The 27,055-nt window shown below is 41.6% G+C and overlaps 1 protein-coding gene and 1 pseudogene across 1 annotated transcript in view; one reads left to right on the top strand and one right to left on the bottom strand.

Annotated features, from left to right (window-relative positions):
* Nucleotides 1-983, top strand: part of CX3CR1 (C-X3-C motif chemokine receptor 1) — a 227,335-nt gene extending 226,352 nt beyond the window's left edge. Inside the window, exon 3 of the transcript XR_014146440.1 lies at nucleotides 898-983. The gene's annotated coding sequence lies outside the window, so the exon portion shown is untranslated. The remainder of the gene's footprint in view (nucleotides 1-897) is intronic.
* An 8,674-nt stretch (nucleotides 984-9,657) lies between these two features.
* On the bottom strand, nucleotides 9,658-10,754 carry LOC115940995 (small ribosomal subunit protein eS6 pseudogene; annotated as a pseudogene).
* Between the last annotated feature and the right edge of the window lie 16,301 nt (nucleotides 10,755-27,055).

Genomic DNA, 27,055 nt, shown 5'->3' with positions numbered 1-27,055 from the left:
AACATAACCACAATACCATCATCACTTTTTTAAAATTAAAAATTCGTAAGCACAATATCATTGTCACACCTGAAAAATAAACAGCAATTCTAACTTCATCAAAGATTCAGTGTTAAAATCTCTCATTGTTTTATAAATGTCATTAAAAAAAACAAGTTTTGTTTGAATTAGGACCTGAATAAGGTTTACACATTTTAATTAGTTGATGTGTCTCTCAAGTCTTTTATTGTAATCTATACATTATCTTGGGGGGGGGGCGTCTTCTAGAAACTATCCTGACAGTGTTGAATTTTACCTGAGCCCTATGCTCCTGGAAAACAGTGACAGTTTAGAACCCTTCATACACACACACAGAACCTCTTTTGTGTTCTGGAAAAGAATTACTGCAAAGAACCATCCTTTCCCATATGACTTAGGTAAGACTCACATGGCGAGACATGTTTACCTATGGCAAGACTAAGCACAGACCCTCTAAGTTCCCACCCGTGGCCTCATAAGTGATAAGCTGAACTGCTTGTTCCCACTGACCAATCAGAAAAAAATTCTTGTTAACCAAACTTTGGTTAAGATTCTTTCCTTCTCCCAAGTCCCTGAGCTTTGACCCACCCCCAGCCTGAACCAACACATAACTCCTCCTTAACAATCTCTCCTTGTTAGGAGTTAGTTGGACAGTTAGGTAGTCAGGGCCAGGGTCCCCAACAAGAAAATATGGAGTCAGGACAGCTAAAATAAAACAGCACTAACATCCTGTTTTGCAGCTTAGATAGGAGCGCACTAGCATTCTGCTTTGCAGCCTTTGCAGAGATGACTTCTGCAAAACATCCTAAAATAAGGCAATAACCCACAAAGCGTTTGTCACTATCACGGGCAAGGGACAGTTAAGACATAAGCCCCCAGGGCGCCTGGGTGGCTCAGTCGGTTAAGCGACTGCCTTCGGCTCAGGTCATGATCCTGGAGTCCCGGGATCGAGTCCCGCATCGGGCTCCCTGCTCAGTGGGGAGTCTGCTTCTCCCTCTGACCCTCCTCCCTCTCGTGCTCTCCGTCTCTCATTCTCTCTCGCAAATAAATAAATAAAATCTTTAAAAAAAAAAAAAAAAAGACATAAGCCCCCAGATGTCAGCAAAAAAAACCCATCAGTATGATGACATTAACCTAAGAGGTAGATATGTGACCAAAGCCCTCATTAGCCTGACTCAGTACACCTTGATTGCTTAAGATAGTTCCACAAAAGAGCTCATAAAAACCCCTAAACTTAGAAACTCCAGGGGCAACCCATTTGGGCCCCACTCCCCCTCCGGGAGGTTTGTACTATTGCTCAGTAAACTTTGCTCTGCTGCCCACCACTCTTCTGGTCTACCTCTTCATTCTTCGAAGTGGCGTGACCAAGAACCGCGGGCACTAAAGGCAGAGAATTCCTGCTCAGGGGGAAACATTCTCTGATCTACTCTTCCATTAGGTCATTCTTTCATCCCACTTCCCCACACCTAGCCACCCCCCCACTTCTAGTCTTGTTTATTCTTCTCTATAAAAGAAAAACTCTTCTTGTCTAACCTTCGAGATCTTATGGTCAGAGCTTCTCTTTGCAGCAGCAGTCCCTCTCACCCGCTTTGCGTTAATCTTTTCCAATAGTCTCTTCTTACTAAATCTGGATTTGTTTTTTATTTGACAATGCCTAGAAATTTTGATGTATTTATCTCCAGTTGATTATAATATGAAATGAGATTTGAGAACCACTGCTTAGTGGATGTAAACTGTACAATTACTAGGATAATCTAATACATATATATCTGTGTTAGTCTGTATTCCTCCAGAAAACAGATTCTGAGGTGAGGTCTTGTGCAGATAGTTTATTTAGGAGGTAATCTCAGGAAGCACAAGAAAAAGAGCAGGGACAGTGAGCCAGGAAGGAGGAAAGCCCCGTCTACAATGCATAATGGGCAGGTTTCACCTGTGGGTAACCAAAGCCCAGTTCCTCTGGGAGATTCTTTGAGGAACATGAAGAATGTATCTTAGATATGACCTCTATAGGGACAGCAAAGCTGGGGTATTTACCTATTTTCCCCTTTCCTTCACTGGTTGAGAATTGTCTCCAAGGGTTTTAAGTCCCAAACGTTGCTGGCCACCTTCAAGCAGAGAAGAAGAGATGTATATGTTTTTGAGGGGACTGTCAGCACATTGTCCCTTGCAGCTGCAGGCAAACTCAGAGGGAACCCAAGGCAATATGGAGCTGGGATCAAGAGCATGTGCTACTGTATTGAACTTTATACCTAAAGAGAATACCCTTTTTCATTTCTTGCAAGTGCCAGTTGAACAGCAAAAGTTGACCACAGAAATTCCCTGTGAGTTTCCCAAATAGAAATTTTAACTAAGATTTGTTGAATACTTACTATGTGCTAAAGGATTTACATGTATTACCTTAATTTAACTCTCAGGACAAACACCTGAAATAGGTATGATTATTATCTCAATTTTACAAATGAAAAAATTGAGCCTTAGTTTAAATACTCTGCCCAAGGTCATATAGCCAGGAAAGACAGAGCAGGGATTTAAATCTTAGCTTTCTGACTCAAGAACGCAGCTGCTAACCACTATGGGGTATGCTTCCTCACAGCCTTTAATCATAATGTGGGAAAACTACAAGTTAGTTAATGTTAGAAATTGTTAGAAATGTTAGTTATGTTAGAATAATATTAGAAATGCTAGTTAATGTTAGAAAAAACAATGGTATAATGATCCAACAATAAATACTCCCATCATTTGGGGATTTAAAAAATTTCTGTATAGAGAAAATGAAAGCACCAATAAGAAAAACCCTGTATGGCCAAATTTATGAGTTCTGGTTAAAGCTGTGATGGGGGAAAAAGAATATCATTATAAGTAAGAGTGACATTATATGAATTAAACATTCTATGCAAAAGGTTAGGAAAAGAATAAATCAATGTTGGATATGTAAGGAGCTAATAAAAATAACAATAGAGAGGACTTCCAATTCAGCTCAAGATGGAGTAACAGGAATTGGATGTACCCTCCCCGCTGGAAAACCAAAAAGCAAAACATGTAAAACAGGGATTGTCAAGACACTCAATATCAGGCAACAAAGGACTAGTGATCTCTGACAAGAAACAAGGTGAGCCCCACCTTGAGAGAGTTTCCAGGCCTTGGTGCAGGAAGGGGAACCCAGGCAGAGCCCAGCAGACTCCATTAGTTGAGGAGGAGCTGAGAGTCTGGAGGAGAATAAGAAAGCTGGAGTTCTCAGGATGGGCTGAGAGAACTACCCACGGAGAGAAACCCAGAGACCTGTAGAGCACTCTCAAGTATTCCGCAGAATACAGGTCAGTGAATGCACATAAGGAAACAACCTGAGATGGGTGCCTGGTGGCTTAGTGGGTTAAGCATCTGCCTTCAGCTCAGGTCATAATCCCTGGGTCCTGGGATGGAGCCCCATGTCGGGTTCCCTGCTCAGTGGGGGGGCCTGCTTCTCTCTCTCCCTCTGCCACTCCCCCTGCTTGTGTTCTCTCTCTCTCTGTCAAATAAATAAATGAAATCTAAAAAAAAAAAAAGGAAAAAAAAAGAAAATTTCCCAAACTTGATGGAAACTATAAATAAATAAATAAATACATACATATATACACATATATATGTATATGAAACTTCACAAATACTCAAGCATAAGAAGTGTGAAGAAAACAACATAGAGGCCCATCATAATCAAATTCATTAAAACCAGTGATAAAGAGAGAATCTTAAAAATAGCCTGAGAAAAAAGGCATGCTATGAATGGAGGAACAAGAGTAAGGATGACTTCAGATTTCTTGTTGTAAACAATGCAAGTGAGAAGATAAGAGAGCAATATCTTTAAAGTACTAAAAGAAAAAAAAACCCCTGTCAAACTAGAATTCTATACCCAATAAGTATATCTTTCAAAAATGAAGGTGAAATAAGGTGAAAGATGTTGTTAGACTTAACAAAGGCTGAAAGAATTAATCCTTATGACATCACACACAATAGGAGGTATTAAAGGATGTCCTTCAGGCAGGAGGAAAATGATGCCAGATAGAAATCTGGATCTATACAAGGGAATAAAGACTACTAGATATGGGATCCTTTTTTTTTTTTAAGTAGGCTCCATGCCCAGTGTGGGGCTCAAAGTCACACCCCTGAGATCAAGAGTCACATGCTCTATCAACTGAGCTAGCCAGGCACCCTGAAATGGGATCCTTTTAATGCTTAATTTGTATGCATATCTCTGAGCTGAGTGGATGCGCAGGCAATGCCTCATACTTGCAGTTTTCTCAGGAGGATTATCCTTGAACAACTGAGGTTATCTTTTTTTTTTTTTTTAAGATTTATTTATTTATTTGACAGAGACAGCAAGAGAGGGAACACAAGCAGGAGAAGTGGGAGAGGGAGAAGCAGGCTTCCCACTGAGCAGGGAGCCCAATGCAGGGCTCAATGCCAGGACCCCGGGATCATGACCTGAGACAAAGGCAGACGCTTAACGACTGAGCCACCCGGGCACCCCCAACTGAGGTTATCTTAACCAGAGGTGCCTGGGAGTTATGCTGCTTCTCTGTCTTGGCAGTGCATAGTCAATGACTGACCGAGGTGGGGATGCAGAAGCACTTGGCTCAAGGTGGGACACATTCTGTGGTACAGTTTGTCCTCCAGACCTCCCTGTGGGATCAGAATGAAGCTGGACTTCACCTGAAACCCCATTCTTGCTTACTTCTTTTCCCTTCCCTACTCTGCTTCCCTCATTGCCTTATCACATTCTCCTGAGAGTGCTTGAAAAATAAATCACATACATATGAACCTCTGTCTCAGGCTCTATTCTGGGGAACCTGATTTAGGAGAGGCAAAGAGTATAAAGATATTTGTACCCAATGTAAATACTGACCAAAAGGCCTCCATGTTAGGGGAGCCTTACAACAATGAAGTGGATGAGATAACTATCCTGTCGATATAAGTGAGTTCTCTTTTTTCAACCGCCCTGTTGCTCACTCAGGGGTTCATGAATAAAGTGGCCATGACATCAGAAATGCAGGCCATACCACAGCTTAACAACATGGACATTTTCGCACTAAGATTAATCTGGCTATTGCTACTGTTGAGCACACAATATGCCAACAGCAGTGCTGAGCCCCTCATATGGCATCATTCCCTTGAGGGACCAGCCAGCCCCACCTGGTGGTAGGTCGGTTACATTGGAGCCCTCCCATCATTAAGTAGGAACCAATTTGTCCTCACTGATTGTTTTCTGAATATGGATTATTTCTCTCTGTCCATTAGCTTCTGCCAGCACCCTTGTCCATGGATTTATGGCATTCCTATTCACCCTCAAGGTATTCCATACAACATTGCTTCCAATCAAGGAACACATTTTACCATAAGTATAAGCAGCAAGAGATTCAACTAGTCTTATCATGTGTCCCCAAATCCAGAAGCAGCTGGTCTTACAAAATGTGGGAATGGTCTGCTGAAGACTCAATTATGGTACCAGCTGGGAGACAGCACCTTACCAAATTGGAGTGTTGTTTTATGGGTTATGATTTGAACCAACTGTTAATACATGTTGCATTTTCTTTCATGGCAAGAGCACACTGGTTGAGAGGAGCTTCTCACAACTAATAACACTTGCAAGAGTTTGGCTTCTCATTTCTGTAAACTTAGCTCTTCTCATCTAGAAGTCTTAATTCCCAAGAGTAGAATGTTTCCACTAGGATACACAACAATGGTTCCATTGATGTGAAGGTATCTACACAGTGGAGACAGATAAGACTATGTCTGGAATTGTGATTCATTGGGATGCTGCTGCTTCTTCTTCTTCTTCTTCTTCTTCTTCTTCTTCTTCTTCTTCTTCTTTTTTTTTTTTAAGTAAGCTCCATGCCCAGTATGGAGCCCAACACAGGGCTTGAACCCACAACCATGAGACTGAGACCTAAGCTGAGTTAAGGGTTGGAAACTTAGCCAACTGAGCCACCCAGGCTCCCCTCATTGGGATGCTTCTTAATACTTGCATGTTCAATAGGAAAAGTCAGTATGGGGGAAAGGGATAATAGCAACCCCAAAAGGCAGGATGATTAAGGACTAAAGCCCATTAGGAATGAAAGTCGGTGTCCCCTCACTAGGTAAAGAATTCCAAGCAGCCAAAATTCTGAATGAAGTCAAGAGTAACATGGAATAGGTAGAGGGAGAAGGATATGATAAATATCAGTTATGGCCTTGTGATCAGTTACGAAGTTGAGAACTAAGGCTGCTATATTATGTATATTTTAATGAGTGATTTCAACACCTCCTTCCTTTCCCTCTCATTTTGCATAAAGAGTTTTGGCAGCACTTAACTTTATAATTTAATTACATGGCAACCAGGTTATGAGGAGTCACACTCAGACCCGTTGGTGCTGCATATCCCTTGGAGATCCTAGACTTGATATGGACAACATGGTAAATGGAATTGTGTTTCCCCTTGTTGGGGAGAGGGTGAGAGCATCTTCATTTGTAGGATACATCTTCTGCCTGACATTTTATTGTGTTGGTCTCAGCCTATTCATAGTGATGCTATTGGCTAGGAATGCCTGAGGCACTTGTCCAGACCTGTATTACTCTTAGCAAGACCCCACAGACATTTCCTCACCAGGGCCAGTGTGGTGGCTGGATTAACCCCTGTGATTTTTATTATGATTTTGGATGTATTTTAGCAAGAAATTATCAGAGAAATTTGAGGAACAAGATTTATTACTCACAAGTCCTGGAGGATACACAGCATGCTGGAGGGCCATATAGTGAGGTCAAGGGTAAAGGAGAGGGGGGTAAAGGGAGAGAGAGAAAGGACCTAGGGTTCTGCCTTTATTAGGGTCCAAGAGTGGGGTATCTGGGGTTTCATTGGTTCATTCCTCATTGGCTAATCTAAAGCTTAAGAGTGGGAATTAGGGCATGGGAAGGGAGAAGTGGGTTCATTCAAGTGGTCAGTTGTCTAGGTTACCCAGGGCTTTCTGAAAGAGGAAACTTCATGGATAGTGGTGGCTTGATTCCTTATCTGGTTGTTTTGCTAGTAGCTGTGCCATACAACTGGCAAAATGTTTATTCAAGATGGATGTTTTTTGAAATGGATTCCTCAGCAATCAAAAGCTTAATGCCAGGCGCTTGCACTGCAGTTTTGTTAGGTAGAAGCATGAAGTTGTTTTAGAGAGTTAAGTATGGGTGGGAAGATGGGAATGAATGTGAGTAGCAAAAGGGGTGGACTGTGCTGATGTGGCTCTTGTTTATGCCTCACCCTGTTCCTTCTCTGATTGACGGGGGCTTGCCCACTGCACTTTCCAGAACCTCATGTTCACTGGCTTCTGGCTGGGTTTGGCACTACTGGGAACCAGAAAGGAAAAGAAAGGAGGAAGCCAGGGAATTTCTTCCTCTTCCTGTCTGTTCTGGGCATCATCTCTGGCAGGGGCCATGTCTCCTCCATAGACCAGCTATGGCATGTACAAACTTTCCTGTATGTGACAGTGTGTGTGCACTTTTCAAATGTGCCTTTGAAATCTGTCTCTGGACCACTGTGTTTACTAGATCTGCCAAGAAAAAGGATTGGAAAACACTATTTTTTGAAAAAAGATTTTATTTATTTATTTATTTATTTACTTATTTAGAGAGAAAGAGCACACACACACTCACACACATGTGAGCAGGGGAAGGGGCCGAGGGAGAAGGAGAGAGACAATCCCAAGCAGATTCTGTGCTGAGTGTGGAGCCCGACACAGGCTTGATCTCACAACCCTGAGATCATGACCTGAGCTGAAATCAAGAGTCAGACACTTGACCAACTGAGCCACCCAGGTGCCCCCTGGAAGACACTATTAATGATACAATCTATTAAAGGTGGTTTTCTTTAAGTGAGCATTATTGGTGACTTTTCTTCATTTGGTTATTTTTAAAAAAAGAAAAAAAAGTATGCACCCTCTCACCTCTGTTAATACTCTGATGAAGAGTGCAAACTGTCACCTGGTATTTTGATTTGAGCCCCTAATTGCAGCTAATCAAGCATTTACCTTGCATTTACAAGCTCTTGCTGCAGGTACATTTTTAGCCATCCTCTGTAAAGAAACATAATTGCAGTAGAAACCATAGAAATGAACATAAGAAAGAGTAAGAGATGAGTATCATCACTTACTACTTAAGCATAATTCCTTTTTTCTAGCCACCTAGAGATCAGGAAGAGAAAACATCATCTTAAATAGAATTTACGAAGCAGAGAAGCTGTTGACAAGGAGCCTAGATAAAAACACCATGGGTGTTTTGCATGTAATGGAACTGTATCCAGAACACTAATTTTATTCAATGAATAGAATTCTGGATTATTTAATTTGTAAATCTCAAAGCCCAAATCAAATATTATTTTCTTCTTTAAAATGTTTTTATTTCTATCTTAAAGATAAAAGAGTTTCCTTGTCAGGAAAAAAAAAAAATCAAACAGAAAAGGAAGGTATCCATAGCATACTGCATGGCTCAGCTGAGAAAAGCATTTACATGTAAACTGATACTGTCTAATCAAAAGTATGACATAACTATATTAGGGGCTGGGGGCAGGACCAGGGGGCTAAAAGGAAGGTAGGCAAAAGAGAGCTAACTCTGTATCTCCCACAGTAGAAAGTCAATAGATAATAACATAGTAAATTGGGGATTTTAAATTGTGATTTGAGAGGTGGAAGATGGTAATATGCTAATTTTCAACTGAAGAAGGGGACATAAGAGAATCAAAAGAGTGGGAATGCTGAGGCGGGATAGGTGTGATCTGAAGACTAAACCACTGTTTGAGAACCACTAATATTTATAGGAAGCAGTGAAGGTAGAGTCAAGAGAATGGTTTGTGGTTCTGCTCTGCTACTTACTCACCTAACCAAGTCACTTGGTCTCAATTTCCTGTTAAATTAGAGGGCTGCCCTTAACAGTTACTAAGATTACAATTAAGTCTAAAAATTATTGTATGTTCTACCAATAATATTCTGAACAGCAAAGGCAGGTCAGTCAGATTGATCCAGTGCTCAGCTGTTATCCTGGGATCTACCTTAACTTCTCTCCAAAGGAAACCAGGCCTTGTTTCATACATCTCAAGGCTTCCTCTTTCTTGTTTTGGTGGAGTATATCCTGCAGTAGCTTTCTTTGAAATGATGCATGGGAAGCACATTTTCCTAGACCTTGCATATCCAAAAATATTCTACCTTCATATTCCTTTGAGAATTTGGCTGAATTTATAATAACTTCGAAATTATCTTTCCATCATTATTTTGAATGCATTACTCTCCATAGTCTTTTAGCTTCCTATATTGCTATTGATAAATCAAAAGCCATTGTGATTCCTGATCCTGGTATTTTACCCTCAGGGAACTTTTAGTATTTTCTCTTTGTTCCCAGTGTTCTGAAATTTCACAGTGATATATCTTGGTGTGAGCCTATTGTGCTGGCATGGAAATAAAGGGGATTTGATGTCCGATCTTATTTATTTGTCACTCTTAGGAAAATCTCATTTTTTTTTAAAGATTTTATTTATTTATTTGAGAGAGAGAATGAGATAGAGAGCATGAGAGGTGGGAGAGTCAGAGAGAGAGGCAGACTCCCTGCCAAGCAGGGAGCCCGACGTGGGACTCGATCCCAGGACTCCAGGATCATGACCTGAGCCGAAGGCAGTCGCTTAACCAACCGAGCCACCCAGGCGCCCTGGAAAATCTCATTTTTAACTGGACTCAGACCTAGAGGTAGAAGCTCTCAGAGAGGACAGCCTCCGTCTCTTGGCAATCTGTTCCTGGCGTTTTTCTTTGGCCTCTTTCATTCTCTTGGCCAAAAGTTTAGCGTATTCTGCAGCTCTTCCTTATTTTTCTTAGTGTGCTGCTTCTTCAAAGCAATACGCCACTGTTTGTGCTGGAGGACACGTGGAGTAACAAGACGCTGAATCTTAGGTGCTTTGGTTCTAGGTTTCTTACCTTCTTTGTTAGGGGCTTTCTCACAACATACTGGCAGACATCATCTTCTTTAGAGAGATTGAAAAGTTTGCAGATTCTCCTGGCTCTTTTGGGCCCCAGGCGATGAGGCACAGTAGTATTAGTGAGTCCAGGAATATCCTTCTCCCGTTTTTTTACAATGACCAAGTTGAGAACACGGAGATTGGCATCCACAACGCAACCCGGAACAGATTTGTGCTTTCTCTCTCCAGTCCTCCTTGGTCTATAGCAGGAATGCCCCTTACTCAGCAGCAGGCGGACACGGCCATGAGTCAAGATACCCTGCTTCATGGGGAAGCTTTGTTTTTCATTGCCATCACTGATTTGGACCACATAACCCTTCCATTCTTCACCCAGAGCATCAGCAGCAACTTCTGTGGCCGTACGCTTCTCATAAAAGGTGCGAAGTTTGTGTTCATCGTCCACTTCAATGAGTTTCTGGCAGCTAGTAGCTGGGAAAGAGATGTTTAGCTTCATCTTGAAGCAGCCTACTGCCTCTGAGGGCCACGAAAAAGAGGCAAATGAAGTGACTTTTGAATGTTGGGGGCTGGTTGCCAGAGGAAGCAACCATGTGATTAGAGGGTTGGAACTTTTAGCTTCACCCCCTGACTTCTGGGGTGTCAGGAGTGGGGGGAGGGATGAAGGACTGGGAATTGAGTTAATCACCTTTGGCCAGTTATTTAATTAATCATGTCTACATAATGGAACCTCCATAAAAACCCTACATGAAGGGGTTTGGAGAGCTCCTTGTTTGGTGAAGCTGAGAGGGTGGTGCCCCCCAAACTCCATGGGAACAGAAGCTCCTGTGCTTGGGACCCTTCCAACTTTGCCCTATGTACCTCTTCATCTGGCTGTTTATTTGTATGCTTTATAATACATCGGTGATATTGAGAAACTCAGTTTTCCTGAGTTCTGTGAGCCATTATTGCAAACTATTAAACCTGAGGAGAGAGTTGTAGGAACCTCCAATTTGTAACCAAATCAGACAGGAGGGTGGGTAATCTGAAGACCTATGACTTGTGATTGGTGGCTGAAGTGGGGGGAAGCCTTGTGGCATTGAGTCCTTCCTCATGGGGTCTGCACTAACTCTAAGTAGTTAGTGTCAGAATTGCTTGGTGGGGAAAAAACCTACACATCTGGTGTCAGAAGTGTTTTAAGTTGGGAAAAACAGTTTTCCTTTTACTTTCCATCCTGTGAAATTTCCTTGAATTTCTGCTTTGATGATATTCTCATTTAAATCTTTTCTCTTTTCTCTTTCTGGAACTATTATTCAAATGTTGGGGCTTCTGGACTTGTCCTGTAATTCCTGATCCCTTTTTCTCTATGTCTGATTTATTTTTGCTCTACTTCTGTGAGATTTTCTCAGTTTTATTTTCCAATTCTATTGAATTTTATTTATTTACTTACTTTTTAAAAGATTTTATCTATTTATCTGACAGAGAGAAAAAGAGAGATAGCACAAGCAGGGGGAGCAGAAGAGGGAGAGGGAGAAGCAGGCTCTCTGCTGAATAGGGAGCCTGAAGTGGGGCTTCATCCCAGGACCCTGGGATCGTGACCTGAGCCAAAGGCAGATGTCCAACTGAATGAGCCACCCAGGTGCCCCTTCTATTGAATTTTTCATAATTTCTTGTAATAGCATTTCAGTCCTCTGAATGTTCCTTTTTAAAATAGTGTCTTTATACAAAATACTAATTCAAAGGGATTCATGCACCCCAGTGTTTATAACAGCATTGTCTACAAGAACTAAATTATGGAAAGGGCCCAAATGTCCATTGACTGATGAATGGATAAAGAAGATGTGGTACACACACACACACACACACACACACACAGGAATGTTACTCAGCCATAAAAAAGAATGAAATCTTGCTATTTGCGACGATATGGACGGAGCTAGAGAGTATTACACGAAATGAAATAAGTCGGTCAGAGAAAGAGAAATACCGTATGATTTCACTCATATATGGAATTTAAGAAACAAAACAAATGAACATAGGGGGAAGAAGAGGGAGGAAGATCAAGGAACAGCCTATTTTTTTAAAAAAAGTTTTTATTTATTTATTTGAGAGAGAGAGATTGTGGACATATGAGTGGGGGGAAAGGGGCAGAGGGAGAGGGACAAGCAGACTCCCTACTGAGCTGGGAGCCTGACATGGGGCTCAATCCCAGGACCCTGGGATCATGACCTGAGCTGAAGGCAGACACTTAACTGACTGTACCACCCAGGTGCTCCCCCCAGGAACAGACTCTTAACTATAGAGAACAAATTGTTGGATACCAGAGGGGTGGTGGGTGGGGAATGGTTCAAATAGGTGATAAGAATTAAGGAGTGCGCTTGTCATGATGAGCACTGGGTGATGTATGGAAGTGTTGAATCGCCATATCATATACCTGAAACTAATATTACACTGTATGTTAACTAACTGGAATTTTTTTAAAAACTTGAAAAAAAATAAAATAGTGTCTTTATCTTGTTCCATGCCTGTAACATCTTTTCCTAGTATTCTGAGGATATTAATGACATTTTTTTTTCTGTTTTCTTCTCCTTTGAGAATCTGTTTCTTCTAGTTTGCTTTTATCTGTAAGTTTGCTAGTCTCCATCTTTCATGTTAAAAGTTCTCCCTAGATGCCTGGCATTCTTGGTTGGTTATGTAGTGTTAGAGCAGGAATCCCCTGATTGGACATATCAAATGTAGGCTTCACCCGTAGGATTGACTGGCTGGTCACATAAAGGAAACTTTAATGTCAGTATCACTAGGTCTTTTTTCCTGTGTGAGTCAGATTCCCCAGAGAAGGCCCTTTCAATCTCCTGCTTAGAAGGTTGTAAAAGAAAAATATTCCTTACTATAGTCTGAATGTCTCTGTCCCCCCAAATTCAAATGTTGAATTCTTATTGCCCAATGTGATGGTGTTAGGAAGTAGGGTCTTTGGGAGGTGATTAGGTCACAAGGGCAGAGCTGTCATAAATGAGATTAATGCCCTTAAAAAAGAGGCCCAGTAGAGCTCTGCTGTCCCTTCTGCCATGTGAGAATACAATGAAAAGTCTGTGACCTGGAAGAGGGCTCTCACCAGGGTCTAACCATGCTGGTACTCTGATCTCCACTTCCACAACTGTAAGAAATAAATTTATGTTGTTTAAAAACCACCTAGACTGGTATTTTGTTATGGAAGCTTGAACAAACTAAGATACTCCTCTTTTTCCTATACTATTGTCAATTTTGGTCACTAAAATGTGTGGATTTTTCCCACATCAAGCAATTCTCCAACACTCTGGTGGACCTGACTGGGTATCCTATGATTTAATTCAATTCTGATGCTACCTACCTGGAGATAGCATAACATCTCACAGGTTGAGGGTTTAGTCCCACAAGACTTGCCCTATTTTGGACGCCAATCACAAGTCCAGGCTGTTAACTGTGCTTCCGACAAGCCTTGAATTGAAGGTTCCTATGAGCCTTTCCTCATGTTTGATTAATTTGCTAGGGCACTTCACAGAACTTAAGAAAAGTTTACTGCTATCTTCCATTTATTAAAAGGATACAATCAGATAGAAGAGATGCACAGGGCAAGGTATGGGGGAAGAGGTGTGGAGTTTCCATGCTCTCTCCAGGTACAGTACCTTCCCAGGACCTCCAGGTTGGTGACACCCTGGAAGCTCTCTGAACCCTGTCCTTTTGGGTTTTTATGGAGGCTTCATTATGTAGGTTCAACTGATTGAATCATTGGCCATTAGTGATTAACTTAATCTAGTCCCTGCCCTCTATCTGGAGGTCAGGGGGTGGGACTATTAGTACCAATCCTCTGATCACATGGTTGGTGCTCCTGGCAACCAGCTCCCCCTCCTGAGTCTATCTAGGGACTTTAAAAAAATTACATCATTAACGTAAACTCAGGTGTGGTTGAAAGGGGCTTGTTATGAATGATAAAACCTTTATCACTCTTGAACTCTTTTAGGAACCAAGGACAAAAGACCAAATATTATAGCAAAAGATGTTCCCATCACTCTTTATCCTTTAAGATATTTTAGGAACTCTGTTCCAGGAATGGGACAAAGACCAAATGTATATATTTATTATTAAAAATTGCAATCTCACAAGAGTATATACAGGTTTGGCCACCAGTGTTATGGAACACTGTGAAGGAAGAGCACTGGGCATCTTAGCACTCAGTCTTCCTAATTTCAAGATGGTGCCTGTTGCAGACATTGTTAGTCCACCTAGAACCCCCCAAATCTTTTTAAAGGTTTAAATATACTTTATTTTTTAGATCAATTTTATGTTCATAGCAAAATTAAGTGGAAGGTACAAAGATTTCCTAAAAACTTTCTGCTGCCACACATGTATACCCTTCCCCACTATCAACATACCAAACCAGAGTGGTACATTTTTTATAGTCAATGAACCTATATTGACACATCATTATCACCCAAAGTCCATAGTTAACATTAGGGTTCACTCTTGAGGTTATACATTCTATGGGTTTTGACAAAAATATAATGTCATGTATCCACCACTATAGTGTCATATCAAATAGTTTCAACCAGTCACAGAGTACTAAAAGTACTCTGTGCTGGACCTACTCATTCCCTCCTTCATCCCTAACCCCTGGCAACCACTGGTCTTTTTACTGTCCTCATAGTTTTACCTTTTTCAGAACATCATATTATTGGAATCATACTATATCTAGCCTTTTCAGATTGTCTTCTTTCATTTAGTAGTATGCATTTAAGATTCCTCTGTCTCTTTTCATGTCTTGATAGCTCATTTCTTTTTAGTACTAAATAATATTCCATTGTTGATGTACTGTAGTTTTTTTCATCCATTCACTGACTAAAGGACCTCTCATTTGCTTCCAAGTTTTCATGATCTCTTTTGCCTCTGTGCTTTTGTTTATATGACTCATCCCAAATGGTGAAACTCAGCTCTCTTTTTTACTTTGTAAACATATTCCATTCATACAAAACATCTGTGAGTAAAGAGATTTTATTATAGCACTGGTCACGGGGCATATTATGGACAAAATAAACGTACAAGTTCATGCTTTCATAGTCTTTGTATCTCATTTAGACTTCTTAATACCTTATTGGTTAAGAATCATTGGTGAGATTTCAAAACTTACTATAAACTACAGTAATCAAAACATCGTGGGACTGGCATAACCATGTAGATGAATGGAATAGAATTGAAAGTTCACAGATAAACCCACATATCTCTGGTCAACTGATTTTTACAAGGATGCAAAAACCATTCATTGGGGGAAGGAAAGCACCTTTTCAACAAATGGTGCTGGGACAACTGGATAGCCACAGAATGAAGTTGGACCCCTTACCTCACACCATATACAAAAATTAACTCAAAATTAATCGAAGACCTAAATGTAAGGACTGAAAGTAAAACTCTTAGGAGCTAATATAGGTATAAACCTTCATGATCTTGGGTAAGGTAATGGTTTTTTTTTTTTTAAGATTTATTTATTTATTTGAGAGAGAGAGAACATGAGAGAGGGGAGGGTCAGAGGGAGAAGCAGACTCCCTGCTGAGCAGGGAGCCCGATGTGGGACTCGATCCTGGGACTTCAGGATCATGACCTGAGCCGAAGGCCGTCCTCTTAACCAACTGAGCCACCCAGGCACCCAAGGTAATGATTTCTTAAATATGACACCAAAAACACAAGGAACAAAGGGAAAAATTAGATAAATTAGACTTCATCAAAATTAAAACTTTTGTGCATCAAAGGATACTATCAAGAAAGAGAAAAGGCAACTCACAGAATGGGGAAAATATTTGCAAATCATAGGATCTGATAAGGACCTCATCCAGAACATAGAATTCTTACATCTGAACAACAAAGACACAAATAACCCGATAGACATTTCTTCTAAGAAAATATACATGTAGGGGAGTAAGAATAGTTTTCCCTGTACCCTTCTAGGTTCTAGAGATCCCCCTATAATAAAAAGATTAACAGGAGAAAACAAATTTAATTATGTATGTATGTATGTATGTGCAGGAGCCCCACAAAGATATGAGACTCAAAGAAGTGACCAAAATAGGAAGGTTTGATACCTTTTAGGCAAAGAAATTATAAATTTCTGAAGAATTGACTAGTAAAGGGGTTTGGACTAAGGGTAGTAAAATCGTAAAGAAGAAACAAGGTTTGTTTATACATCCTTTTTGACCCTAAATTCCCAGTCTCTAGCGATAAGGATACTTCCTACCCTCCTGGCACAGGGAGGGTACCTATCACATGGGAGATTTATCTCCTGCCTTCACAGGGACAAAGGCAGAGTGTCTGTCTTGCACTGGCTGTTTCTCAAGTTTAATTCAAAATAATCAATATGCCAAATGACAAAATTTGGGGTGATATATCCTGAGCCCTAACATACAAATAGCCAACAAGCACATGAAAAGATGTTTAACATCATTAGTCATTAAAGAAATGCAAATCAAAATTACAGTATGTTACCACTTCATACCCACTAGGATGGCTATACCTAGTGTGCAACATTGTGAATATACTAAAAACCATTGATTATACTCTTTAAAATGACTTAAATATTGAATTTTATGTTATATGAATTTTACCTCATTTAAAAATACTGAATTCAGGAGGCTGATGTAACCTTGGACTGTTTGGCATGATCACAGTATTTATTCATTCATTTAATAAATGTTAAGTGAGTGTCTTCAATGTTCTAGGTAGTGGAATCCATGCTAATAAAATTAAGTCATGACAGCTATACTCAAAAACTTGAGTCTAGAGGAGGAGATGGATTATTTAATTAGGTTGCATGTGGTAAGTGTTGCAACAGAACTGAGTAAAACTTGTTTGAAGCACAGAGGAAAGGGAGAACAACTTTGGAAGACTTGAGAAAGTCTTTGCAGAGGGGACATTTGAACTTGATCTTGAAGAACAGTTTGCTGAGTGGGCCAGTGGTACAAAGAACATGTGCAAAGCCAGATATGAAAGAATGAGCCATATTCCAAGAATGAATTTCCCTATTACTATGCAAGCCTTGAAGACTCGTATAGCCAAACTCAACCCAGTCCAGACCAAACCAGACACAAACCCAGAATCTCTCAACAGACTCCCATTAGGAGGATGGGGTTTTAAGCCTTGCCAGACCTAAACTAATCTATGTAAGGCATAGACTTCAATGCATTGACCCCTAGAGTCCTTTATATTGTCTACAACAGTAAAATCAGAAATGAAGCTATTTTCAGTAGGTGGCAGTGTTCACAAAGCAGATATTTGTGTGCCCCGCCCCCGGGGATTTTAGCTACAGGTGTTGACCACAGCTTAAAGGCTTAAACATACCGAGTCTGGAAGCCAGACCCTGGAGGGACCTTAGTCAGCCTCTCTGCCAGGATCTCTTAGGTTCTAACTGACCACCTTTACCCACGGTGGACTCCTCACATTTCTCCCAGTGGAGTCCTTTCACCCAGAAACTGCAGTGCTAATTCCTGGTTTTGAGTGCAAAGGAAACTGCATTATCAGAGTGTTTATTATTGGAGTACCCATAATTATACGTTGGGAAGCAAAGGTCCTCCCAACATGAAATGTTCACTAACAAACAAATCCCTATAAAGCCAGTCCCCCTTCGCATCTCCCTCTGGCTTAACACTGACATCTACTCCCACCCAACATTAATGGCAGATGTTTTCACTGTGATTATTATGTCAAACAATTGCAAAGTGAAATTGCCAGTCTTGCAAAAGATGTAGAATTTCACTAAGATAATGGAAGTTTTGGTAGACGACTGATTCAGTAATTATTATTACTGAAGCCTCCAAGAAATGAGGGTCTGGCAGAGTTTATCTGGTCACAACTGAAAAAGAGAAAATCAACAATGATGATGGCATAATGGAGGCTTCAGAAGGGGATGAATAGAAATTCAAAAATTAGGAGTAAAGTGGTAGAAAAGTGATAAAGCCCTTGACTATTTTGCAAAATTTACTTTCTTTAAAACTTCACTGTGAAGATCCAATGAGAAGTGATGGATGCCATATTTTGCTATCTTAACAATTTCTTTTTTCAGAAAAAAGTATGCCCCAAACAGGTCTTAATTCATTTTTCTGTTCCAAAAATTAGTCCATAGTTGCAGTTATAATCAAAATGTGGCTAAATATAAAATAAATTTACTATCATAATTTTTAATTCCTTTTGAGATAAACCTCTAATCTACACTCCCCCTCACCCCTATCATTTGCTATAAAATGTTGCTTCCCATTTAAGTGGGTTTGCTTAAAGTCACCTTTTGCCAGGACCAATTATCCTCAAAAACCTTTTTTCCCCCCCCTAGGGAACGCCTTAATTTAACCTGCAAGAGCCTAGGGCCCACTAGGCATAAGAACATTTTAGATGTGCCCTGTGTTGATTAGTGGAAATTGCAGATCTGGTTCCAGATCACTGGCCCAGCTCCTTTCCCCAAGAGGAGTGAGGTTTCCCTATGATAACTGCATCAGTTTGCTTCAGACCTGAATCATGAGGATGTTGATCTGGCTCATAGAAGCTGCTCTCTGGGCTTTGTGAGAAATTCAGCTGCTGATATAACTGGCTGTTCTTCCTTCCTTTAATGCTGTAGCTACATTTCTTAAAAGGTGATACATGTAAGTAAAATATTTATCAAGTGAGTCAATTCTATGGGGGGGAAGTCCATATTTAAAAAAACAGAGAATCCCCCTGTTATAGTAGGAGGTTGTTAAAGCAAAGAATCCCTCCTTTTTCAGAAGGGGATTTTATGAAAATCCTTCCCCCATCCCTAATTTATAGATATTAAGTATATCTTTTTAAATTTTTATTTATTTTTAAAAAGATTTTATTTATTTATTTGACAGAGAGAGAGCATAAGCAGTGGGAGCAGCAGAGGGAGAGGGAGAAGCAGACCCCACTGAGCAGGGAACCCTATCTAGGGCTTGATCCCAGGACCCTGGGATCATGACCTGAGCTGAAGGCAGACGCTTAACCAACTGAGCCACACAGGTGCTCCAGTGTATCTCTTTTTTAAATTGTGTGACAAGAGTGAAAGTGCGGAGGTCAGTTAGGAGGCCCCTGCAATAACCGACCAGGAACTGATGGTCACTTAAACTGACATAGAGGCAAAGAAAGTGTTCAGATCTGGCTGGCTTTGAAGGTAGACCCAACATTTATCCTGGTACATTGGATATGTGATGCGAGAGAAGCAAAGGATGATTCCAAGTTTCTTAGTTACTGGAAGGATTGAGTTTCCATCAGCTGACAGGGAAGACTGGTTCGAGCATGAGAAAATCTTAGCAGTTTAGCTTTGGATATGTGAAGTTTGACATGTCTACTAGCCATCCCAGTGGTGATATTAAATAGGGAGTTGAAAATAAAAGTTTAGAGATTAGGAGAGTGGAATAGCCTGGAGATATAAACTTGAGATATAAACATCTATCTATTATTATTAATAGATAGATGATAGTTAAAGTCACATTGATAGATGAGGTCACCAGGGGTAGTAAAGAAGAAAAGGGGCCCAGGATGGATTTCCCAGGCACTAACATGTAAAGGTGTTGGGAAGAATAGGAGGGCCCCAAACTGAAGACTGAGAAGGAGCTGCCAGAGGAGAACCAGGGGAGTATGGTGACCTGGAAACCAAGGGAAGAAAGTATATATAAAAGGAGAGAATGGCCAACTGTGTCATATGTCACTAAATGGCTGAAACTAATCATCGGGTTTAGCAACTTGGGTTTCAGTGGTGACCTTGACATGAGAAGTTTTGTTATAGGGATAGAGGCAAAAGCCTGATTAGAATGGGATTCAGAGAGGACAAGAGGAAAAGAACCGGAGACAGCAAGAATAGACAACCGTTTTGAGGTGGCTTAGAGCAAAAGGAAGTAGAGGATTGGGGCAGAAACTGGTAGGGGAAGTGGGGTCAAGAGAAGGTTTTGATTTATTTTTTAGTGTGGGGGAAATAGCATGTTTGTAAGCTGGTAGGAATGATTCCTTAAAGTGGGAAACATTTTTGATGCAGAAAAGAGAAGGGAGAAATGATGAAACTATGTCTCTAGATTTACAAGAGGGGATGAGACAGATGCGCAAGTAGAGGGGCTGGCTTTAGAAAGGTCACAGAGAGTCCATCCAAAGTAACAGGGAGTGTATTGGTTAGCTTTTGTGGCATAACAAACCACTTAAAACCGCTTGGTGGATTAGCAGATCAGTGGAGTGGTTCTTTTTGTCTGATCTTTCCTGGGCTTGCTGTGGGTCAACTGGTAGGTTGGCTAGAAGTTGGGTGATCTAGATCATTGTTTGGCACTCATGAGCCACTCATATATCTGGCAGTCGGCTATCAACTGGAGTGCCTCAGTTGTTTTCCACATGGCCACCACTCTGCTGGGAGGCTTACTTGAATTTGTTCACATGGTAGTCTCAGATTTCCAGGCTCAGCAAGGGAAGGCAAACCCCAATGTGCAAATATTTCTCAAGCCTCTATTTGCATCCCATTGACTAATGCCCTTCTGGCTAAAGCAAGCCATATGGCCAAGCCCAGATTCAAAAGTTAGAGAGATAGATTCTACTTCCTGATAAAAGAAGCTGCATAATTACATTGCAATGATATGGATTCAGGAAACGGAAGCATTTGTGGCCATTTTTGCAATTTGCTACAGGAGGGAAGGCAATGAATATGGATGCAGATACTAATAGGTGAGCAGATATAATTGTAGGATTCTGGGGAATTCTCTTCTAAATGCTTCAGTTTTCTCAAAGGTAAGGTCTCAAGTTCAAAGCTCACACCAGACCCTAGGCTTCTTTTATGGCCTAGGGTCCTCCTTTAGGGAAATGTTTCATGGAAGCCACCTAACTATGAAGCCTGGGATTTCTGCAAAAGGGGCTAATTGGATAATTGATGACTGATGTCATGGAGCTTGACAGCAAGATGTACCCATCCTTGAAAAGGACAGACTTCTCAAGCCAATTGAAATATCCCATCTGCTAGGCACTCCCCATTGTGGATAATACTATGTGGGCACCACTGTACTCTGCTCTTTGACTGTATTTTCTCTGTGGACCAGCCCCTTTACCTACTCTCTACTACATATGTTATCAATGAGGTTGCAGTGGACTTCTGTTCTTGCTGCTGTGGTCCTGAGAGACATTTTGACTTTTCAAATATATTTCATCCCAACCTTTACCTGTTAAATCTTATTAGTTTAACTACCAGCGTTCTGAGAGGTATTTAACTTGGGTTTTTCTTTCTTTGAATGTTTAGATTTTTTCAGACCTCTGTTTCTTCTGGATTTACAGTGTCTCCCTATAATTTTATGAAATCTCATTCAGTGACTAGAAGCTTCTATTGGCCTGGTTTTATGATCAATGCATAATTTGTTTCTTGTAGTAAACTTAATCCCTCTCTTATTTAGTATAAATGTATTTGGTTGGAAACTAATAATTTTAGAGGGAGGAAAAGGAGCTAAGGTCAGTTTTATGGACTGAATGTTAGTATACTGAAACCCTAACCCCCAATATGATGGTATTAGGAGGTGGGGACTTTGGGAGGTAATTAGGTTTAGGTGAAATCATGAGGAGGGGGCACTCATGATGGGATTAGTGCCCTTATAAGAAGAGACCAGAGCTCATGCTCCACTATTTCTCTTCATCATGTGAGGGCACAACAATAAGGTGGCCATCTGTAAACCAGGAAATGGGCTCTCACCAGACTCTGAATCTGTCAGCACCTTGATCTCGGGCTTCCTAGCCTCCAGAACTGTGAGAAATATTTGCTTAAGCCATCCAGTTATGGTATTTGTTATAGCAGCCTGAGATGACTAAGACAGTCAGTATAATTTTGAGACACCCAAATATGGGGTGACCTGGCTGAGAAAAGGCAAGACATGGTTTTGATTTAGTGCCTCTAAGTAGCACTGGAGATTCATTTTTGGCAGGGATCTCTTTTTGCTGATTCGTGTAAACTTGATCTTAGATTCTTCAATGAGTGAGACTCCCAGGAGTGCCCCAGGTCTGGGATCTGTTGCCCCTCTGGAGGCCCTTTAGAAAGGTTCCTTCTCTCATGGGTACCCCAGAGAAGTCCAGGTGGATCCCCAAACACTTGGGAGTCACAGTCACCCCAAACAACCAGTCACAGCTGACCTGTGACAAAGAAGTGTGTTGGGAGAATCAAATTTTCCTTTGCTCTTCTCATTGCAACTCATTCTCTGGGGCTGAGTGGGCCAAGTGTAGCATTTTTAACCACTTCTCCTGAGAATCAGCCAACTCTACCTGTCCTTGAAAATCAAGAAAAAGCAGTGGATTAGAGTCAGGTCCCATCTGGGCAGTGTGATGCTTGGCAAGTCACTTAACCTATTTGTACATTGGTTTCCTAATCTCTAAAATAGTGAATTTTATTCACTATTTAAGCTATTCACTTATTTAAGTGAATTAGCATGAATTAAGTGAACTAAGTGAATAAACTATTCACTTAAGCTATTCACTTATTTAAGCTATGCAACTCTGATGGGGTTGCTGTAAGAGTTAAGTGAGATCAAAGGTGTGAAAGAATATTAGCAAAACATAATAACTGTAAGGGCATTTTTACTATTTAAAACGAGTCAAGTAGAAGGTAAGGGGATTCCTCTTTTTGTTGGTACATGAGTCATATAGTATGCATGAGCAGGAGAGAGAGGTAATGGGAAGTTGACTGTCTATGGGAAAAAGATAGATCAGCCAAAGGGATGCAGGTTGTCTGTAGAGACAGATAACAGAAGTCAGCAGCTATATTTAATAAAACTATGGGCCTAGGGGAGAGCAATATTGTCTATTAATGTTTTGAGGCATAAAAGCACGTAGCGTTCTTGAGGAGGATTGAGCATTGAGCTGCATGGATGATTTAGCCCTAGCCAGTCCTGGATAGATTGAAATCGAGATCTGTACTCTGTAATTAACCTTGATGGATCAATTCATCAGGCCTTCAGTGAAAAGCTTCACGGATAGAGGATGTGCGGAATGCAAAGGATGTGTTGAACTTTGCTCCTGCACTCCAGGATCTTGGGGAGAACAGATTTATGAAACAACTGGAAACTATTTGCAATCTAAACCACAAACTGAAAATTCAGCTATTTACCAGGACCCGGCAGGTGATGTATCCGAGGAAGCAGGCCATTTGTAAGAAAAACAAGTGCACAGATGCAGTATCAATGGCATTTGGCCTTAGTATGAAAATATAGGGAGTGTTAAAGACAGAGGCAAGCAGAACATGTGTCCTATTGAAAGGGCCAAGAGCCTCAGCTTGGCTTCAAGTGGCCGCGTAAGAATGCAGGCCGATAATTGCCAAGTCTTCTGGTTTGGTCAAAAGAAGTAAGAAATCCAGATGTTTATATGGAATTTCTCAATTTTTTTAAGATTTTTTATTTGTTTATTTATTTTCCAGAGAGAGAGAGAGAGCACAAGAGAGCTTGAGAATACGAGCAGGGGGAGCAGCAGGCAGAGGGAGAGGGATGCAGGACCCCGGTGCGGGGCTCCATCCCAGGACCCTGGGACCATGACCTGAGCCGAAGGCAGCCACTTAATGACTGAGCCACCCAGGCGTCCCTCTCAATTTCTGTAAGTTCTCAGCTAATTTAAAAAATTGTCAAACATGGGTCTGGAGCTCTCTTTGTGATCTCTGCAAACACGTGATGGTGAGTGGAAAGGTGGGGGGCTCTGAGAGAAGAGAGGGTGGGGGTGAGTCTGGGATCCTGGGACTGAAGGATGGGCTTTCTGATTGGCAGGATGGTGGGTCCCCAGCTCACTCTGGGCAGAGGCCAGGATGCAGAGGCTCATCTTCCCTGCATACTCCTGTGGTCCAAGCACTGAGTTGGTCTGCTTCGCCCTCCTGACAGCTGCATCCCTTAAGGGAATGGTGGGGACAGGGGCAGGAGAGTCTTTCCTTTGCTCATTTTTTACCAAACAATATTTAATTGTAAAAGTGATTCAAGGCAAAATTTTCTCACATTTGAAGAGTATAAAATAAAAAGTAAGAGCTCCTTTCCCTTCACTCCACTCCCTTCCATTTCCATTTCTTTTTTTTTTTTCATTTTTAAACTTCCATTTCTAAGAGGTAATAACCGATTTTATGTTTTTGTATGTATCATTCCAGAAATTTGCTAAGCATATAAAGCCATATACATCATTCATTTTCCCCCCAAGAGTCAGAGGAAAGGTGCCATTGGCCATTGAATGAAGGGCACAGTCCCACCTCTGCGCCTATGCACCTGTAGAGTCTCCTCCTTTCCTTGTCCCCTCACCTGCTTGCATTGGTACCTTGAAAAGCAGCACAGTGTGATGGTAAAGAACACAGACCCCGAGTCAGACTTTCTGGCTCCACATCTGCTCTACCACTTGCTAGCTCTGACTCTAGCTGCTACTCAACTTTTTCATGCTATGATTTTCTTATCTGTAAAAGGGGGTTAAAAGCAGAATCTATCTCAAAGGGTTGTTATGAGGAATAAATATGTTAAAGTGTATAAAGGGCTTGGGGCAGGATTTGGCACAAAGCAAGTGGTATATAAGTGTTGACTATTATTATTGTTCCCAAAAGCCTATCACTTATTTCCTTTCCACTAAGAAACCTTCCTCAATTATCCCTAATCCCTGCTCCTCTGCCCCTCTTCAGTTTACCTCTTTTAGTGCTAATCATGCCACCTAATTTGGCACCCAGGTATATTGCCTCATACTGTCTCACAGTCTGTCAGTGTGCACATGTACTGCTGACCTGCGAGACAGGCACCACACCTCTTACTTCTTTGTGTCTCTGTTGAGGCACTTCATGAACAGAGTTAGGGCAGGAATGCAGGTGCCAGGGCCTCCACGTCTGTGTCCTACTCTGCCCCCTGTCTCAGAGATCAGTGAGCTGCCACAAGGAGCCTGGGACCCAGCTGCCCCTCTTCTCCAGGGCTTAGGGTGAGAGGGAAATTGAGTGCTTTTCTTGTTTTGAGCTGCTCTTTATATTCTCCAGAAGGTGCCCTGCCAAAATTTAGAGCAAACAGTTTTAGAAACTCTTCCCTAGCACAGGGCCCTAAGGGCGGCACTGCTCAGCATTTCTCCTGTCCCCAGGGAGCTTCTGAGATCATCTCAGTAAAACTTTAATGCCTGGAAGTCAATTAGAGTAGAGATTTCTCCTGTAATCAGAAGAGGCTATGCTTTTATTGGAAAGGTGCAAACTAGAGGGGAAGGATGGCAGCTATGTGAGGCTCTTGAGCTAATGGCTTGGGCTGGGAATGTTGTTTCCACTGAGTCAGGCTGTATCTCCCAGGCATCAAGGTGAGGGGGCTGTGGGGTGGGCAGGGCAGGAAACAGATGGTAGGTGGCCTCTATGATTATCCCTAGAGTGTACTGAAGAGTTCTCAGAGCCAGTTTATGCCCTTGCTTTCCTGGCCACCCCGCCAGATCCACCAAGTGAGAATCATGCCCCATCTCTCATTTTATAGAGGAGGAACTGAGGTTCAGAGAGGTTAATACGGCACTGGACTTAAAACCCTAGTCTGTCTGCTTCTTTCTAGAAAGCAGACCTGGCTGGAGTGAGGAGTGTGAATGAGGAGGGGGGAAGCCCTGCTCTCTCTAAGCACATCTTCCACAAGAGGCACCTTTTTGTTGCCTGTTAAGGGAATTCTGGAAAGCTGTTAGAGGAAGTCATGTGAAATTTATGACTTAAACATTAGTGGGCAGATGCATGGCTTGCCCATGTCTCTTCCAGTTACTGCTGCATAACAAGTCACCTCAAAACTGATGGTCTTCCAAAAACCATTTTATTATATTCACAGGTTGTGTGGCTCAGGAATTCGGGCAAGGCAACAATGAGGATGTGGTGTGAGGTGTGTCTGTTTCATGATGTCTGTGGCACCAGCTGGGAAGACTTACCTGTGGGGGTCATTGACAGCTGGGGCTAAAATCTTCTAAGGGTCCAACTGGCTGGATGTTTAGCATTGCTCATCACATGGCTGGAAGTTGATGCTGGCTGTCATCTGGGAGCTCAGCTGGGGCTGTTGATTAAAGCACCACACTACATATGGCCCCTGTAGCATGGCAGTCTCAAGATATTTGGTGCTTTTATATAGGGGCTGGCTTTCCCTAGAGTGAGCATCCCAGGAGAACCAGGCAGACCTTTTTTGATCTAGCATCACGTCTACCCCATTCTATTGATCAAAGCAGTCACAAGCCTGCCCAGACTCAAAGGAAGGGACACAGACCCCCACCTCTTAATAGTGCCAAAGAACATGCAGCCATTTTTTTAAAAAGCACCATATTGTCTTGTTTCTTTATGTTCTTATTCCTTTATTTTTTTGTTATGACCCCACTAATTCCTAATTAGTTAGAAATTGTAGTTGGAGTCAGCAGGTGCTGAAATCCTGCCTTGGCTTTGCCACTAACCAGCTGTGTGACCTTGGACAAGTTACCCTAACCCATCTGTTTCTGTTTTCTCATTTAAAAAATCATTTATTATAAAATAAATACACTTTTAGATATCTTTTATCACTTATAAAATATCTTTAAAATGTAGCCATCCTAAAAAAACCTCTAAACAGTATTATTGGAAAGGAGTGGAGTATTCCCAAACTGTAGGCAGAACTCTTTTGTTGGGCAGAGGCTTGGTAACAATGGAGAAATGGGGAGAGGGTGTTGAGAGCAATGGGGAAATGGAGTGGACCTGGACAGAGGTGAGAGGCATGTGTGTGACCACCTGAGACAGGAAGAAAGTGGAAGGTGATCCAAGAGGACAGCTGTGGGCTGCAGGGCTGCCACTGCTGCCCAAGACAGGAAGAACATTGTAAGAAGGAGGGATGGGATAGTCCAGAAACTTTGATGATGGAAACCACAGGATATGTACCTGGCCAGGAAGGTGAGAAGATGAAATTGCTGTGGCTCAGAGAGTAAGGGATGGATAATAAATAGAGGAAAGAGTATTTCTCCTTCAGGGTCCTGTGTGGCTCAGCCCAGGGCTGGAGGGAGCACATATGAAGACTGGTTGGATGAATGTCAATGGCAGGCATCAAAGCTGTGGACTCAGGGGAAATAACAGGTAGGCAGGGCTGGTTTGGTGTGTGTGCAACCTTGTACCGCCACACAGAGCCTTGCACT

This window comes from Leptonychotes weddellii, chromosome 1 (genome assembly GCF_054177405.1).
Source record: "Leptonychotes weddellii isolate Sample4059 chromosome 1, ASM5417740v2, whole genome shotgun sequence".
Lineage (NCBI taxonomy): Eukaryota > Metazoa > Chordata > Mammalia > Carnivora > Phocidae > Leptonychotes > Leptonychotes weddellii.
This window is presented reverse-complemented; position numbering and strand designations above follow the sequence as displayed.